Here is a 19,330-nt window from a genome sequence, read left to right as displayed (position 1 = left end):
AAACAATGGTTCTAAACTTTATGGGCTGCTCAAATGGAGCTGCCAGGATTTAACATGTATAACATTGTCTGAGGCATTTGTTCAGCTGTCTGTTGAATCCCCTGAAACTAATGCTCGGTCTCTATTAATGTCTCAGTCCCTGGGAACCTCAGCCCATTCTCTCCTATAATTAATCTTGCAGGTACTGCCTTGACATTATTGGTTCACCAACAGAGCAGAACTGCCTCAACCATCAATAATAATTCAGTGCATTAGGATGAGGCCTACATACAGTCAGTCCACAGAGGTAGCTGAATTGCAAGCAATATACAACATCACTCTCCAGTCCAAGGGAGAACTCTGTGATTGAAACGAGTTGTTTTGGCGGCTCGATAATTTTGTAATAGAGGGGTCTTGGTGCTGCTAATTGTTTTGCTTTATGCTTTTCTCCAAATGTAGCCACTCCTCGGCACAAAGCAAGTGATTGTCTGTTTACTGAATCTTAATATTGAGGCTGTTACAAATTGTCTTTCACAGATGGTGGGAGCTTTTCAGATCAAGAGAGGCAGGGAATTTATTACTCAATATTTCTGTATTACTGATTGGGACGTGAGAAGCATAGACAATTTGTCCTACTGCAGGCTTTACTATGTGAGTTTTAGTTGGGTTTTTTTTCCCCCCTGTTTCAAAATTACGGGGAACTGCAGACTTCTCCTCTCCCCCTCATTTTGTATAGATAACAGCTGCGTAATTTCAAGCCCAATGTTTGCTTTGATTCTCCTTTCTTTAATTGAAATCCACAATTATGAGATTTGTTTCTTTTATGTTTGTGAGTTTATTGGTTTAATCTACAAAATGTGCTGTCTTGCTGTCTTACACAGTTAAAGGCTACAGCACAGTTGGGACTTAAATGACAAACAGCAGAGGGAGGGGCATATGTGTACATATAAACATCTCTTTCCTTGCTGCAGGAGATAGGGAGAAGATCTTCAATTTCAGGTCATTTGACACCTGAATTCCAACTCGACAATTGAAGGTTTGTCCCTGGCATCTGGTTGATTCAGTTAATTTCCAGATTCAAGCACTGCACTAATCTAGAAAGAAGCTGCTCTAAAAGGTAAAACAGGGGGAGGGGGAAGACAGAATTTCCACCACCATGGGATCTTTTATCTTTTATTATTCTAACTGGCATTGTTTTTTTGAAGTTGGCAATATTAGCACATTTTAGGGGTGGAGGTCAGAAAAAAGGTTTGGAAACAACCATGTAGATAGATATACACAGAACAAGATAGCAGGACCTGTGGGAAAGCTACACTTCAGATATATTGGATGGTTCCATTTCATCATCCATTTTTCTCCGTAGTTAGTTCATTTCAATATCATACAAAGAATACTTCTAATGAAAGATGGAGCAATAGAAAAATGTTAAGTGGGGGGAAAAATTAAAATTCTTTGACAAGCATATAACTCTTCCAAATACAACTTGCTATGAATTGTTTGTTGCCAGATATTTAAAAGGTACTTGTTGCTATCATTTTAAGCATCTGCAATAATTCTAAATACACAAATAAGGCAAATTTAGCTTCAGAATTCTGGGTTATGTCCGTAGAAGGGAAATAGCACCTTGATTGGTGTTAAGCCAATTTGTTTGGAAATGAATTAAAGCCCTTCCCCTCAAAAAACAATCTGGTTAGGTTTAACAGCCTTTAGTTATAGCTCTTAAGTGCTAATGAATAATTCACTTTGGCTTTATAGACCAAAGAAACTTAGGCAATTCTTATATTTGTTAATGGCTCTATAGACAGGAATTCCAAACAATTCACCAGAGGAACTCACAAGAAATTCATTGACTTCAGAGATGCATTCCTTCTCTCTTTTGAGATTTTTTTTTAAAGGTAACATGTTGGGTTGTTTTAGAACTGCAAATATAAAATTAAGTCAATCCTCCAATCCCCAGTTCATTTCTGGTAATAACAATATATCTCTATATCTTGAAACTATGATTTGATCTCCCTAATTATAGCTACATAATACATGATTTTAGAGCATTGAATTGTTTTCCCTAAATTACACTCCCTCTACATATATATACACACACACTCTTTTCAGATATATAGAAAAATGAGCCCCTCTTTATATAGTTAGGGTTCATTCAAACTCAATCAACACTCATGCTTATCAGTTCCTTAAGTTTAACTGGATATCTGAGAAAAGAGATGAACAATTAATAGAGTTAAAACAGAGTATGTGAACAAGGAAATGATGATAAATTCTCCAAGGTCTTAGCAACCCAAACTGAATTGTCATTTTAGCCACTGAGGTCTGTTCAGGAGAGGAATCTAATCCTGTTAGCTGCAGTAAGGCTTGACATATAACTCTCCTATTTAGGTGACCTGGGTATGTACCAATCCCTTTACATTAAGAAAGGACTTATACATTTCCTAATCTAACTCCCTGATTTTAAAGATGAGGAAACTGAGGTATTGAAAAGGAAACTGATTTATTCAAAGTCGTCTCTTATGGAGGTATTTGCAATAGCTCAGGAGAGTCAATTGTCAAGTTTACAGTGGAAGCATTCATACTTTGGAAATTGGAAACTATCCAAATAAAGACTTAAATATGTTTTGTCAATTTTCTAGAGTTAAGAAACTAAGGAAGAAAATGTTAATGTTTTATATTAAACTTAAAAATATACCATGCTAACTTATCCTCCCTAAAGAACTGGTTGTTGCACATTTACTACCATAAAAATGCTAAAGGAGAAATATTTGTCTAGCTTTTCCTATAATATTAAGGAACTAATATCTGCGTTTGTCTAATTTTCTGTGAGTTTCTAACTCCCCTCTCCATAGTTCATTTTAACCTTCATTTAAAATGTAAATTCACCAATTCAACATAAAGCACCAAATTGGTATAGCATTAAATTCAGCAATAATAAAAAGCAAACACAGTCCCTTCCACCTGATTCTCCTCCCTTTCCTGGCTCTTGGTCTTCCAAGGTTGATGCCTGACTCCAGCCATGTCCAGATGGGTCACTCCTTGGCACCTTCCCTGTAACAGCTCCCTAAAGATGGGTTAAATTTCTCATAAAAGTTTGGGCAATCCCCTCCTTCATACTGGATCCACGTGGGGTCTAAGAACCCAGTCATATTTCTTGATTTTTCCATTTCCCTTCCCTCTTTCCCCTTTCTTAAATGTCTTTGCTATTAGTTTTTGTGAACTTGTATTAACTTGTGGACCTTTTATGCAACCTGAGAATTAAAATCTAAGCCTTTCAAACCTCCTTAAGTTTGAGGTTTTCACAAAGTGATGAGTTCTGCACAAAATGAACACACATCTATCCTTAATCTCCCCCTTTCCCTCATCCCCATTTTCCCATATTCACAACAGTCAAGGAATTCAAAGCCAAGATTTGTGATTACAAACACAGAGCTTGTTTTTTTTTTTTTTTATCCCGTGACACCACAATCTCTTTAAAACTTCAAGCAAACAAACAAACCACTGTTTCCAGTGGAATTGGTAACCAGTGGGAGGAAGAAACATCACTAATAGTTCTAAACGACTTACTTGTAGAAATTATTCTGCAATGTAAGAAATCACATGTTATTATTATTCCTAATCTTTCCTTAGAAAGTTCCTCAGATAGTAATAGCTTCATAGATGCCATGTGTAGTTTCACCTGTTATAGATATTTAAGCAAGGTCAAAATTGCTGATGGTATACTAATTATCTGAAAGACCTTCTTTCCTCACCCTCCACAACTAGCCTGTAGATAATGTCTAATGTTCTGCTTTTCAAGAGTCACACATTCGTACTATTTGTTCTAGATGAGTCATTGTCCAAAACATAGTGTGAATTAATATGTATTGTTGTTTTCTTTTCTAACAGGAGGGAAAAGTGTGAGAAAGCCCTAAAGTCTTCAAAAACAGAAATTACTGAAACAAGAAAATGTTTGGAACCATTTGTTGAATGTTTACTACGTGCTGAGCAATAGCAATAACAAAGGCAAAATCATAATCCCTACCTTAGAGGAGCTCATCTTCTAATAGGAGGGGCAAAATTTAAACAACCACAGATTCATAAACTATATGCAATGTAAGTGAGAAGTAGCCACAGAGGGCAAGTCCTAAGGTGAGATGGAGACTTAGACTGGGAAAGACTTCTTGCAAAAGATGAAATTTTAATTGAGGCTTGAAGGAAATCATGCAAGCCAGGAGGCAGAGGAGAGAAAGGAGTACTATTAAGGCATGGGCATAACCCATGCTTGTCTGATTTTCTGTGGGTTTCTGACTCCCTCTCCATTGTTAAGTTTAACCCTCTTCTCAAAAAGTAAATTCACCATTTCAACATATAGTACCAAAAAAAGGCATGGAATCAGAAGAGTCATATATGAGTAATAGAAAGAAACCCAGCATCACTGAATTGTTCAATATGTGGAAGAGAGTAACATATAAGAAGAATGGAAAACAAGGAAGAAACAGGTTGTGAAAAGCTTTAAAGAGGCAAATTCAGAAAAGAAGGAAGTAAGAGGGCAATGATAGGAAAAAATTTTCATAAACTTCATGAGGATGTCCTTGGATAGTTCCTAATCATGACTCTAGATGGATCTAAAGCACCAACTATTTTCTGTTAGATGCTTTCTCTGGCTCTGAGAATTTTTCTTAATCTGTGTAATTCTATAGTAGAAATGTTACCTCTAACAGGAGATGACAATTCTGATTAGAAGCCTAATATCAAAAAAAAGAGAAATCATAATTTTTACTCAATAGAAAAGATTTTGAGTTGTTATGGGAAATGTTAAAAGTGAAGTTCTTCCTGCATGCAGTACATCTTGGAAATCCTACAGAGTGGTTTCCACAAGGCACTCAGTCACTCCAAAAGGATTGGCCAAGATGCTTACAATTGGCAGAGAAAGTAAAAGATTGCTCGGAGATGTTGAGAATGGAGAGGTAAGTCATTGAATATCCTTCAGATTTAATGTAAAGGAGAGGAAGTACAAAAGGATAATGATCTTAGAAATGAATGTGATGAAACAATGCACCTGGATTGCAATTGAGAAACTACAAAATATCTTGTTACCCCAAAATGCTCTCTATCCCTAAAGTTCCACAATGTAATAGTAATATTCCTTCTTGATAATAAATAGCTATCAATAATGAAACACTATGATCTTAGAAGAATCAAATTTCAGGTGACATGAAGAATGATCAAAGCATGAAACATGGTATTAATGATGATTTATATGAGAATAATAGTAAAATAAAATAAAACATGCCAAATATGTTGTCTATTCTTTGTTTTTTTAAAAGTATTTATTTTTATCCATATGCACATGTATATTTTTAAGTTAAAATTTCCTTCTACCCTCTCCCTTCCCATCGCCCTCCCCTCAGTAATGAACAGTCAAGTTAGCACTGTACATATATATTCTTGATAAGCATGTTTATATATTAGTCATTTTCAGTATGAGAAATTAGGATTAAAGGAAAGAGATAGATAAGAGATAATTTTTATAGTGTTCATCAGATTCTGAAAGGTTGTTTTTTTCTTTTTGTTTTTTGTTTTCTTTTGTTCAGTTTTTCTCCCTTTAGATGGGGATAACATTGTCCATATCTGGTTCAATATGGTTGTCCTAGCTCTCTGAAATGATGAGAGGAACTGCTTCCATTAAGATTGATCATCTCACAGTGTTGTTAATGTGTACTGTCCTTTGTTCTCAAAGAAGATCATGACATCAGAGGTGATGCCAAGACATGCACAAGAATTGGATTTGAGTGAGGGTGAATGCTGTGCTAAAGCACCAGCTTCACTTTCTCCTCCAGAGCCATCTGGGCCAATGGCCAGATATGGATCAGAATAATTGGAGATGGCCCCGGATGTAAGGCAATTAGGGTTAAGTGACTTGTTCAGGTACAATGAGTGTCAACTGTTTGAGGACAGTTTTTGACTCAGGTCCTGCTGATTACAGGGTTGGCAGTTATCTATCTGACTGCCCCCTAGGAGAAAAATGGTAAAATAAAATAAAATGAAACAGATGTCAAATGAATGAATGACAAAGAAAGAAAATGGGATGGTCCTATGGAATGGCAATTTGTTAATCATAATTGTTAAAAATTATCTGAGACTCTGAGTTATTCAGTGACCTAAATAGGCTCACACAGTTAGTCTTTGTACTCAGATCTTCATAACTTCTTAACTTTGCCCTCTATAGTACCGTGCTGTAACTTAGTACATGGTAGATACTTAACAAGAATTTGTCAAACTGACTTTCATTCTTCAATGTAGCTTCCATATTTTTGACATTGAAAACATATACAATATATATAGCATTTCTCTTTGATAACTCTCAATGTTTGTATAAGCCCCAAACAAGGACCACTCACTCTCCTTTCCTTGTCCAGTGTCCTAAACTCATACACTTTCCTTTATTTCATTTCATTTTAAATAAATACAGTCATTTTAGAACCTTCAAAGTTTAATGGTCTGTGATGTTCATAACTTCTTTATCTTTTACAAGAAAATGAAGAAAGTTATAATTCCAGTGCTTGCTTCTTATAGCATAGTTGATGCATTTTAGATAGCCAGAAATGGTCACTGCCCTAATCCATCTGAGAAGGAATTGCTACCATTTAGTGCAAAGACATTTTGTGGAAGGGTGAATGACCCTGCCATGCACTTAAAAGTAATAGACCTTTTGGATGCTGATTTTGACAGGAGACTGACATTATCAGGGCCCTCAAGCTTATGATATCCAAGAAAATGTCACCTCAAGTCACATTTTCTACCATCATCTTGAAAATTGCCAGGTGTTAATTTTTTTATAGCAGATGTTAAAACTTTATTCAGTATTTTATTATATAAAACTAACTGGAACACACAGTTTTTTTGAATTATAAAGATTTTATTTATTTTGAGTTTTATAATTTTTCCCGTAATCTTACTTCCATTCCCCCACCCCGCCACAGAAGGCAATTTGCCAGTCTTTACATTGTTGCCATGGTATGCATTGATCCAAATTGAATGTGATAAGAGAGAAATAATATCCTTAAAGAAGAAACATAAAGTATAAGAGATAGCAAGATCAGACAATAAGATGTAATTTTTTTTCTAAATTAAAGGATCAAACTCCACAGTTCTTGCTCTGTTACAGATGGTATTGTCCATTGCAGACAACCCCAAATTGTCCCTGATTGTTGCAGTGATGGAATGAACGAGTCCATCAAAGTTGATCATCGCCCCATGTTGCTGTTAGGATATACAATGTTTATCTGGTTCTGCTCATCTCATTCAGCATCAGTTCATGCAAATCCCTTCAGGCATCCCTGAATTCCCATCCTTCCTGGCTTCTAATAGAACAATCGTGTTCCAGGACATACATATACCACAGTTTGCTAAGCATTTGAAGGAAATTTACTTGATTTCCAATTCTTTGCTACCACAAACAGGGCTATGAATATTTTTGTACAAGTGATGTTTTTATCCTTTTTCATCATCTCTTCAGGGTATGGATCCAGTAGTGGTATTGCTGGATCAAAGGGTATGCACATTTTACACAATGCTTTTTTAATGGTTGTATTCAAACTATAGCTAGGCATTTTCTTCTAGCATGTTCCAAATGTACAAAACAGAATTTTCATGCAGTCAATGGTAAATCTATGCAGTACATGATAAGTACAATGGGACTGAGTATAGTAGAACTGATTTTGGCATTCAATTCCTGCAGTACACACATACACACACTTTTAAAAAAAATTTTCTTTCTCCTTTCTTTTTTAATCATTCTTTGTTCTTTGCTGTTTTCTGAGCACAGTTTAACAAGTAATATAGTTAAGGTTTAATGAAGCAAGACAGTGTAGTGCTGATGGAGAAAATTCAGTCTGACCAATATCTGGCAAGTTATGCTGCTTTTCCAAAGGGAAGAAAAATACTGATACTGCCCATAAAGAGACAATATATTGGAACAAACTTTTATTAGCAAGTACTGTCCTAGTGTTGAAGAAATAGATTAAATAGTTTATGAGTCAGCATGCAACCTAATGACAGAGAAGATAAAGCATGAAAGCAAATGAACCTGCTACAAAATAGATACAAATATTAAAAGAACAAAGATTGATTGTGTATGTGTGTGTGTGTGTGTGTGTGTGTGTGTGTGTGTGTGCAGACATGGATGTGTATATATAGGGGAAGAGGTTAGAAACAAAAGATTACCTTAGTTCAGAGATATCAGTATTCTTGAGACTGCTATATTCTGTAGTAAGGCCACAAAAATATCAAGCCCAATAAAAATATGAATACTGGCTCCCTAAATAAGCACACTTATTATATAAAGTGATTCTTCTAATATATAATCCTACATCAGATGTGGAATTGACATTTTAACTTCATGCTGTTATAAAATGAAGGAACTAAAGTTTGTGGGGTTGATTTGGGCAAAAAGTGTTTAACTTCCAAATTTTAGCTGTAAATAGAAAAAATAGTAATCATTAGATTGTATGTGGGTTAGGATTATTATTATTTTTTATTTGGGGGCAATATACAGTGGGAACAAGGAAAATATATGCTCATGAAGAAGAATGATATTTGCTGACACTATAATTTTACTAGTTTTCCCTGAATCTTGGAATTTTGATATTTCTCATCTCTGCCTCCTGGCTTCTCTGGTTTACTCAAATCACAACTAAAATCTCGTTTTTTTACAAGAAGTCTTTTCCAACTCCTTAATTCTATTTTCTTTCTTGCATTAATTGTCACCAATTAATTTTATCTGTAAATTTATCCTGTCTATAAATATGTGCTTGGTATATCTCTTGTTAAACTGTGAGATCCATGGGATGAGGGACTCCTTTATTTTAATTCTTTTTTTCCCCCTTTCTTTTTATTTTTAGCATTTAACATAGTGCCTGATATAGAGCAGTGTGCTCAATAAATATTTTGACTGATTAACTAACAAATTGCCTACAAGTAGAGAATTACATTGGAATGTAAACTTTGAGGAAAAGGCATTATTAGCCAATGGACTGAAACTAAAGATGGCCAATGGCACCAACCTCCTTGATATTCCTTGCACAAAACAATTCATCTATCAATGTTAGGAATCTTTTTTTAAATTTATTTAAGGCAATGGGATTAAGTGACTTATCCAAGGTCATATAGCTAGATCATTATTAAGTGTCTGAGGCTGAATTTGGACTCAGCTCCTCCTGGCTCCAAGGCTGGTGCTCTATCCACTGTGCCATTTAGTTACTCCAACTTTAAGCTTCTTTGCTGTATTCCTAAATGCCTGGAATTTTCTTCTTCATCATCATGCAAGCTTTTAGATTCACTGAATTTTTGAAGTCTCAGGTATTTCCCACTGATTTTTCTCTACATATTTTATTTGTACATGGTTATCTGCATGTGACCTCTCTCATTCTGTGAACTACATGTGACCAAAGATTATCTTTTGTTTTATTTCATTATTTCAGTATTTTACGAAATGTCTGGAATATACCAGTGACTCCATATGGTTATTGATGAACTGAAGAATAAGAGTGTTATTAGTTTGATGAGCTAGTTATGGGGAAATAACACCAGTGAGTACAGAATTCTGTCATTTCAAAGAAGAAGTTAGGGACCTAGGTTAGAAATAAGGAGAATATATGAAGATGACTAGAGATTAGCCTTTTAGATCTGGGAATACTGGTTTGGAGAACTCACCCCCAATCAGTAGTGCTAGACCCAGGATAAGAATCACAATCTGGGAGCAGCTAGGTAGCAGTGGATAGAACAGCCTAGAATCAGGAGAACCTGAGTTCAAATCTGACCTTAGGCACTTAATAATTGCCTAGCTGTGTGGCTTTGGGCAAGCCACATAACCCCATTGCCTTAGCAGAGTTGAGATTAAGAGAAAGAGGTAAAGTCACTAATAATTTAAGACACTGATTTTTGAGACACTGACTTATCCTTATGTCTACTGCTCTTTCAGTAGGGGGCTAAGATATGCTTTGATATGTGTTCTCATTAATCTTGAGCCATAATGCTACATATTTCTAAATTATTTTCATAATTGTAGATTATATTAAAAATTCAACAATTTGATGAAATTTGAAATCTTTGAAGAGAATTTTTATTTCATGGCCACATTATTTATGAAACAGAAGAAATACTTGTCCATTATTTTCTTTTATTAAATGAACACATTCATTTAAAAATATATCAACATATGAATTTATTAACTTTTGACAAATTTGATAAAACCATGTCTTTAAATTCTTTTAAATTACCTTGGTTAAAAGATTATCTTCTGAATTTGCCACATAATAATTTCTAAAATTCCAGGTCAATAAATTTAGAGTTAATAAAGATAGCAATCATATTAATAATAATAACAACAATAATAAAGTTAATAATGTATTTTGAGATTAAGATAGTATTAGTTTTAGTGTCTGAAAGTTAGGGAAGTTTTCCACTACAAAATATTAATATTTATAATGACAAGAAATGTCAATCTGGGATTTGAACCCAAATTTTTTGAGTCCAAATTCAATGTTCTTTCCATTATACAATGCTACTTCATATTAATTATTATCCATAATATTTTGATATATTCTATAGGACCATGTTTCCTCCAGTAGCCCTCCCTATATCATCTCTTTATAAAAAATAAATTCCTACTCATAATGGTGAAATATATGGTATCTGCAACTCATAGGTTTTTTTAAATATTTTTAGTACTAAAGGCTCGTATCTATTATAATACGTTGTGAAATATGGTACAAGTTATATAGTTAAGTCTAATTTCTGTCAGACTACTTTCTATTTTTCTCATTAGTTTCTATCAAATAGACATACATATATATATATATATATATATTTTTTTTTTGCAAAGCAATGGGGTTAAGTGGCTTGCCCAAGGCCACACAGCCAGGTAATTATTAAGTGTCTGAGGCCAGATTTGAACTCAGATACTCCTGACTCCAGGACCAGTGTTCTATCCACTGCGCCACCTAGCTGCCCTGAATAGACAATATTTTCAATGAAAATACTGTTTCTGGTTTATAAATTGAGTTGGTGCTAAGCATTCTGATTCTTCCTCATCTAGTCACTTTGATTGATTTGATTGATATATTAAAAGTAAAAAGAGATGACACACACACGTATATATAAATAAACATGTTTTGAGGCATTTCTGAAGTGTTATATCTAGTTATATCTAGTTTTCCTTTATATTCATGATTTCCTTTCACCTTTAAGATGTGTTTTGCCAAATAAATTTTACTGTATTTTATCAAGCTCCAGAAAATATTCATATATTAATTTGAACTATAAAAAGAGACTTCCAGGGCAGAGTCAAGATGTCAGAGAGAAGCCATCATGTTCCTGGAGTTTTCCCCCTACCAAAGATAAATGAAACCTTCTCTGATATTCAACTTACATATCCCAACAAAAAAAAGAGAAGATTCAAAGAAGTTCTTATCAGTATACATCACAGAGAATTTTCATGAAGTTCTGTCTCTTTAAAGGAAAAGGGGAAGTAAGGCCAGGAGGCAGGAGAGAAAGAAACCAGCAGGACTTTAAACCACAGAGCTCTTTTATTTTTTTGATTTGATTTGATTTCTTTTTGCAAGTGAACTTTAATTTATTATTACTATTATTACAATGATTTTGTTATAAGAGTAAACATAACCCCCCCAATAAAATGAGAAACCTCAAGAATAGTGAAAGAGAGAGCATGAAAAAAATGTACTTCAGTCTGTGTTTACATTCCAACTTCTCTGTCTCTGGGGTGAGTTGACCTCTCTATCATAAGTCCACCAGAGAAGCTGCTTCAATATATTTCCTATAGTTCCCACCACTAGATGTACCTCCACTCTATTCCTCCCCACCCTCATTTATTCTAGTTTCTCTCTGCTTTCATCCTGGCCCTATCCAAAAGTGTATTGTATCTGAGTACCCTCTCCCTCAATCTTCCCTCTCTTCTGTCATCCATTCCCCCTAATCCCCATCACTTTACTCTCATTTTTCTCTAGGGTAAGCTAGATTTCCTCACCCTATTAAATTATTTCCTTTCTGAGCCATTTCTGATGAGAATGAAGGCTCACTCATTCGCCTTTGCCTCCCCCTTTCCATTCCATTGAAAAAGTTTTTACTTGACTCTTATGCGAAATTTCTTAGCTTCTTCTTCATGTCCTTTCCTTTCTTCCTAGTATTTTGCTTTATTATCCACTGACTCCATCTTCTTACAGTATTATACCATTATATTCCTGTGTCCAGTCCATACATACATACATATATATATATACACACACACACATATATATATATAAATATATATATTCCTTCTAACAGCTCTCATAAATGAGAAAGTTCATATGAGTTATCAATGTTTTCTTCCCATGAAGGAATACAAACAGTTCAATATCAATTAGTTCCAGGGGCAGCTAGCTGGCATAGTGGATAGAACACTGGTCCTGGAGTCAGGAGTACCTGAGTTCAAATCTGGCCTCAGACACTTAATAATTACCTGGCTGTGTGGCCTTGGGCAAGCCACTTAACCCCATTTGTCTTGCAAAAACCTAAAAACAAAAATATCAATTAGTTCCTCCCAGTTAGACCTTCTTGTCACCAGTGTCCTGTACATGGAGCTCAAACTTTCTGTTCAACTCTTGTTGTTTCAATAAGAAAGTCTCAAAGTCCCTTGTTTCCTTGAAAGTCCATCTTTTCCCCTGAAAGAGGATGTTCAGTTTTGGTGGGTAGTTGATTCTTGGTTATAAAGCAAGATCTGTTGCCTTCCAGAATATCATATTCCAATCCATATAAGCCCTTAATGTAGATGCTGACAAATCCTGAACCACAGAGCTCTTAACCACAGAGCAATTCAGGTCCCAACAGCTTGACATCATGACAACAGCAGAGGTCCTAGCAGCTATATAGCAAGCCAACAGGGAGGATCACAATACCAAACAAAGTCTAACCTTGGGAACACCTGGGCAAAAGACAGTACTGGGTCAGGAACATACACTTATACGTCAGAACCTGGACATAAAGGAGGAGACAAAGGTCAGCAAAGGCAAGGCCTGGGCTATGTAGACAATATCTTGGCCAATGTAAAGCCAGAAATCAAACCTCAATCCCAACAAAAATAGTAAATAAAGAAAACTTGGATCTATACTACCTATACCCCAGGAACAGAGCTAAAAGAACAAAAATGAACAAAAAATCTAAAAGAACACTCACTATAGCAAACTACAGGCAAAGAGAATAAAAATGCAATGTTTGAAGAAGAAACTAGTTAAAAAAACACTCAGAGGGGAAGTATAAAACAATCTATAAATTGGACTCAAATACAAAAGCTCCTCAAAGAGCTTAAAAAACTTAAATGCCAAAGAGGAGAGGAAATAGGAAAATGGAAAAAAATAAATTAGAGTCATTCAGGGAAATTATGAAAAATTGACCATAGGATTCAACATTTTTAAAACGAAAAAACAAAAGGTAATTGAAGAAGATAAAACCCTAAAAACTAGAATTAAACAAATAGGAAACCAATGAATCTATAAGACTATAAGATTCCATCAAACAAAACAAAAAGGCTGGAAAAAATTGAAGAAAATATAAAGTACCCTTTAGGAAAAACAAATGACTTGGAAAATAGATACAAGAGAGACAATCTACAAATAATCAAACTACTAGAAAGCATAGATTTAAAAAACGGACCTGAAAATATTATGAAAGAAATTATAAAGGATAACTGTCCAAATCTGCTAGAACAAGAAAACAATATAATCACTGAAAGAACCTACAGAACCCCTCCAGAATGAAACCCCCAGAATAAAGAATCCAGGGCTGTTATAACTAAATTTCTGAATACTCAAATAAAGAAGAGAATATTCCAAATAGCAGAAAGAAAACAATTCAAATGTAAAAGGAAATCAAAACAGACTCACACAGGACCTATCAGCCTCAGTACTGAAGAATCAGAAAACCTGGAATAGCATATATCAAGGAGAAAGGACCTGGGATTAGAACCCAGAATGTACTACTCTGAAAAATTCAGCATATGCTGTCTGGAAAAATGATGGATATTCAATGAAATAGAGGTCCTCCACAATTTCCTGACATAAACACCAGAACTGAACAGAGAATTCAATCATCAAATACACAACTCAAAACTTGCAGAAAAAAGTAAATGAAAAGGGGAAGGACAAAGGAATATAAACTAAATGTTGGTCAAGACGATCAAATTGTATACAATCCAGAAAGGGAAGGTCTAACACTTCTAATTATTTAGAACTTTATTGAGATTAGGATAATTAAAGGGTAAAATAAAATTGAAAAGATTAGAATCAAAGGATATGGGTATAGTTGGGTTTTGTCTCTCCATTGAAGAGGTCCAAGATGATATCACTATGTTTGAGACAAATAGCCCTGATGAAAAGCAGGGATGTTAACTTTAAATTTATGTCTCATTATGTATTGACCCACTTTAATTCTAGTGTGCTGACAAAAGCTTAACACCTTGTCTAATGAGGGAATCATTAAACTGGGAGATCTTGAGTCAGTGTCTCCTTTAATTTAGAATCATTTGTGAAGTTCTCAGATGAGTCCTTCAGAAAATTCCTTTTCTTAGAGATTTTGAAGATTCCTGTGCTTAATTAGATCAGGGTTTGATTTAATCTGTGCTTTAATTAACAAGGGGCTAAGTACCCTGTGTGGGGAGGGTAGAGGGGAAAAGTGTGAGAGAAAATAGATCCTGTTTCACTTAACAAGGGATTAAGTATCCTGCATGGGGATGGGGGGCGGGGTAAAGTATGAGAGAAAATAGGCCTGGGGGAGGGGCATAACTAGTATAAGAAATGATATGGCTTTGGATGATACTTTGACTCATGAAGAGTATTGTGTGCACTTGGAGGGTGTTCGAAAAGGGAATTAGGTCAAAAATGATTATATTTATGATCTGATGTAAATTGAGACAATGCTGCTTATCAAGCAATCAAATAAGCAAACCGTGATTGATGATACATGATTAATAATACTAGAGCACTAAATAACACCAGGGGAAGAAGCACAAAGATTTATAATTTTACAGGGAAAGGTGAATGTGAATGCTAAATAAATTCTATTCAATAGATTTGGCCAAGAGAGGGAATAAAATAAATTCGCACTTGGGTTTGAAAATTTGTCCTATACTACAGGGAAGGGGGAAATGGGGAAAGGGAAAGGGAAGGGAAGAAGGGAATGATAAAAGGAAGGCAAAAGTATAAGTGGAAATGAACTGTAAATTAAACTTTAAAAGAAAAGTCAAAGAGGAAAGAGAGTAAAATTTTGGTGAAGAGGTAAAAGAGGAAATAAAAGAGAAAATTTTAAAGGGGAAAATAGCATGGAAGGAAATACAGAATTAGTAATCTTAACTGTAAATGTGAATGGGATAAACTGTTCTGTAAAATGGAAAAGGACAGCAGAATGGATTAAAAGCCAGAATCCTTCCCCAATTGACAAATGGTCAAAGGATATGCTGAGGCAATGTACAGATGAGGGCAATCAAAGGGATCCACAGTCATATGAAATGTTGCTCTAAGTTTTCCTCATTAGAGAAATTCAAATTAAAGCATCTCTGAGGTACCACCTCACACCTCTCAGACTGTCCAACATGACCAGAAAGGATAACAATCAATGTAGGGAGTGATGTTGGAAATTTGGGACACTAATACATTGTTGGTGGAGCTGTGATTGTACCCAACCTTTCTGGAGAGCAATTTGGAATTATTCCCAAAAGGCAATAAAAATTTGCATACCCTTTGATCCAGCAATACCATTACTGGTTCTATACCCTGAAGAGATCATGAAAAAAGGGCAAGACATCACATACAAAAATATTCATAGCAGCCCTGTTTGTGGTGGCAAAGAATTAAACATTGAATGAATGTCCATCAGTTGGGGAATGGCTGAACAAATTGTGGCACACGTACATTATGGAACACTATTGTTCTATTAGAAAACAGGAAGGATGGGAAGCCTGGAAGCATTTGCATGAATTGATGCTGAGCAAGGTGAACAGAACCAGAAGAACAATGTACATCATAACAGCAACAATGGGGCTGATGATCAATCTTAATGGACTTGCTCATTTCATCAGGGTAACAATCAGGGACAATTTTAGGGTATCTGTGATGGAGAATACCATCTGTATCCAAAGAAAGAATTATGGAGTTTAAACAAAGACCAAACACTATTACCTTTAATTTTTTTTAAAAAAAAGGTTATCTTATTGTGTAATTTTGCTGTCATTTTTATTTTATTTTTTCCTTAAGGATATGATTTCTCTCTCAATTCATTCACTTTTGATCAATGTATAGCATGAAAACAATGTAAAGACTATTAGCCTGCCTTCTTTCAGGGTGGGGGAGGGAAGTGAGATTGGAGGAAAAATTGTAGCATTCAAAAAATTAAAATAAGATCAATACATTAAAAATAGTAATTAGTATACATGCAGAATCTTATGTTACTCACTGTCAAGGGGAAAGAGGAGGGAAGAGAGGGCAGGAAGAGAGAGGGAGAAAAATGTGGAACTCGAAATCTTATAAAAAATGAATCTTGAAAACTTTACATATAGTTAGAAAAATAAAAAAAGTTTATATTAAAAAATAACTAATCTGTAAATATGTTTATCAAAATTATGTATGTACAATGATAACCTGACTGTTTACTGCTGAGAGGAGGGAGGTGGGAAGGGAGGGTAGAAGAAATTTTGTAACTTAAAAATATACATGTGCATATGGAAAATATAAATTAATTAAAAATAAAAATAAACAGAATCCTACAATATATTGTTTACAAGGAACACAATTGAAGCAGAGAGATACACACGGGGTAAAGGCAAAAGATTTGAGCAAAATATATTATGCCTCAGCTGAAGTAAAAAAACAATCAGGAGTAGCGAGCCTGATCTCAAATAAAATAAAAGCAAAAATCAATATCATGAAAAGGGATAAGGAAGGAAAGTACAACTTCTTAAAAGGCATCATTGGTAATGAAGCTATTTTGTTACTAAACATGTATGAACCTAGTGATATAACATCCAAATTCTCAGAGGAAAGTTGAGTGAATTACAAGGATACTTAGATAACAAAACTTGAATAATAGGAGACCTCAATCTCCCCCTCTCAGAAATAAATAAATATAATCACAAAGTAAACAAGAAGGAACCTAAAAAGGTGAATGAAAATTCAGATATGAGAGATCTCTGGAGGAAATTTAATGGTTATAGAAAAGAATATACATTTTTCTCAGCTGTACATTCCCCAATTGATAAATGGTCGAAGGAAATGAATAGACAATTTTAGAATGAAGAAATTAAAGCTATATATATATATATATATATATATATATAAACATTAGAAAATTGCTATATATAAAGATATATATATGTGTGTGTGTGTGTGTGTGTGTGTGTGTGTGTGTATAATCATATAAAAATTGCTCCAAATCATTATTGATTACAGAAAAGTACATTCAAATAACAGTGATGTATCACCTCACACCTATCAGATTGGCAAGGTGAGAATAAGGGAAATGATCCATGATGGAGGACTGTAGGAGGACTGGGACATTGATGCATTGCTGGTGGAGTTGTGAACTGATCCAATCATTCTAGAGAACAATATGGATTTATACCCCAAAAGCAGTAATAATGTTCATTCCTTTTGACCCAGAAATTTCAATTCTAGGCCTATATCTTGAAGAAATCATAAAAAATTGAAAAAGTCCCACATGTTCCAGAATATTCTTAGCAGCTCTTTTTGTAGTAGCCAAGAATTGGAAATTGAGGGAATGCCCTTCAATTGGGGAATGACTAAACAAGTTATAGTCCATGAATACCATAGAATATTATTGTTCAATAAGAAACCATAAATGGTCATACTCTAGAGAAGCATGGAATGACATGCAGGATCTGATGCTGAGTGAAGGGAGCAGAACCAAGAGAACAATGTCACATTAACAACAACATTGTGAGATGAGCAACCTTGATGGAACCAACTCATCTAGGTGATTCAGAGAGCTAGAAAACTGGTTTAGACTGGCTATGGACAATGTTATCCCAATAAAGAGGAAGAAAACAAAACAAAATAAAACAAAAAACCTTTCAGAATCAGATGAAGACTTTATAAAAATTATTACATATCTCTTTTCCTTAACTATTTTCTAAAAATAAGTATGTACAATGCTAGCATGATTGTTCACCACTAAGGGGAGGGGTATGGCAAGGGAAGGTGGGAGGAAATTTGTAAATTAAAACTTTACATATGCAAATGGTTTAAAAATTAAAATAAACAAACTTAAAATTTTATCAATAAAAAATTAAAAGCATAAACCAACTTTGTTGTGCTAGTCATTTTTATTATATTGTTCCAGTTTAACCATGAGCATTAAATATTGCTCCAGTTAGTAATTTGTTCTTTATTTTTGCATCAACATAATAAGTATTCTGGGTGATTTCATATATTGAACACCTCATATATTATGAAATTTTTAATTATTGAGAATTGAAATTCCTTTCTCTTCAACTCTTGAATTTTGTTATTATTATATTAAAATGTTGATTTGAGGGATTATACTTTACAGCTTGCAATTTTGCTGAAATTACTGTCTTAATTAGCGTCTTTGCTGATTTCTGAGGACTTTCTAAGTAAACCATCAAATCATTAGCAAATAGAGATAATTTAAGTCCTCATTATCTATTTTTATCCTTTTAATTTTATGTTTCTTTTATTTTTCTCTGGATTTCCTAGCAAATTACTTTATGTAATTCACAAAGAATGTTATTCATATTCTTATATGCCTATCATTTCTACCCTTTTAACATAAATGAGGGCTGTATATTTCAAAAGGCATTTTCTAGATCTATTCAGATAATTATTCACTTTTTGGATTTTTAATTATTATTGTTTTATTAGGATTAATTCTGTTTATTATTTTATGTTAAACCACCCTTGCTTCACTAGTATAAATTTAATATAGCTCTAATAGTTTTTTCTTGAATATATCATTGTATTAAAAAAGGCATTTTTATTTTGGGGGGATTAATCTTTATTAATGATGTAGTATATTAGTCTTCTGTGCTTTATCCTTCCTTGGTTGAGACAGTAGAATTATATTTAAATTACAAATAGGAATCTGGTAGGTTGCTTATTTGCTTTATTGAACATTGGAACTAACTGTTCCTTAAAAGTTTGATCAAATACTCCTGAAGATCCATCAATACAACATGGTTTCTGTACCCTCTGCTTATTTTGATAGTTCCTTAATAACTGGTTCCATTTTTTACTGTGATTGAATTGATTATAATTTGACCTTTTTAAATGTACTTTATACTGTT

General features: G+C 34.2%; 1 long non-coding RNA gene across 1 annotated transcript; it reads left to right on the top strand.

Annotated features, from left to right (window-relative positions):
• Positions 1–529: 529 nt before the first annotated feature.
• Positions 530–5,194, top strand: LOC141520304 (uncharacterized). Its single transcript, XR_012477582.1, has 3 exons — positions 530–630; positions 951–1,096; positions 3,868–5,194. It is a non-coding gene; the product is annotated as an uncharacterized LOC141520304 (long non-coding RNA).
• The last annotated feature ends 14,136 nt before the right edge of the window (positions 5,195–19,330 follow it).

This window comes from Macrotis lagotis, chromosome 4 (genome assembly GCF_037893015.1).
Source record: "Macrotis lagotis isolate mMagLag1 chromosome 4, bilby.v1.9.chrom.fasta, whole genome shotgun sequence".
Taxonomy (NCBI): domain Eukaryota; kingdom Metazoa; phylum Chordata; class Mammalia; order Peramelemorphia; family Peramelidae; genus Macrotis; species Macrotis lagotis.
This window is presented reverse-complemented; position numbering and strand designations above follow the sequence as displayed.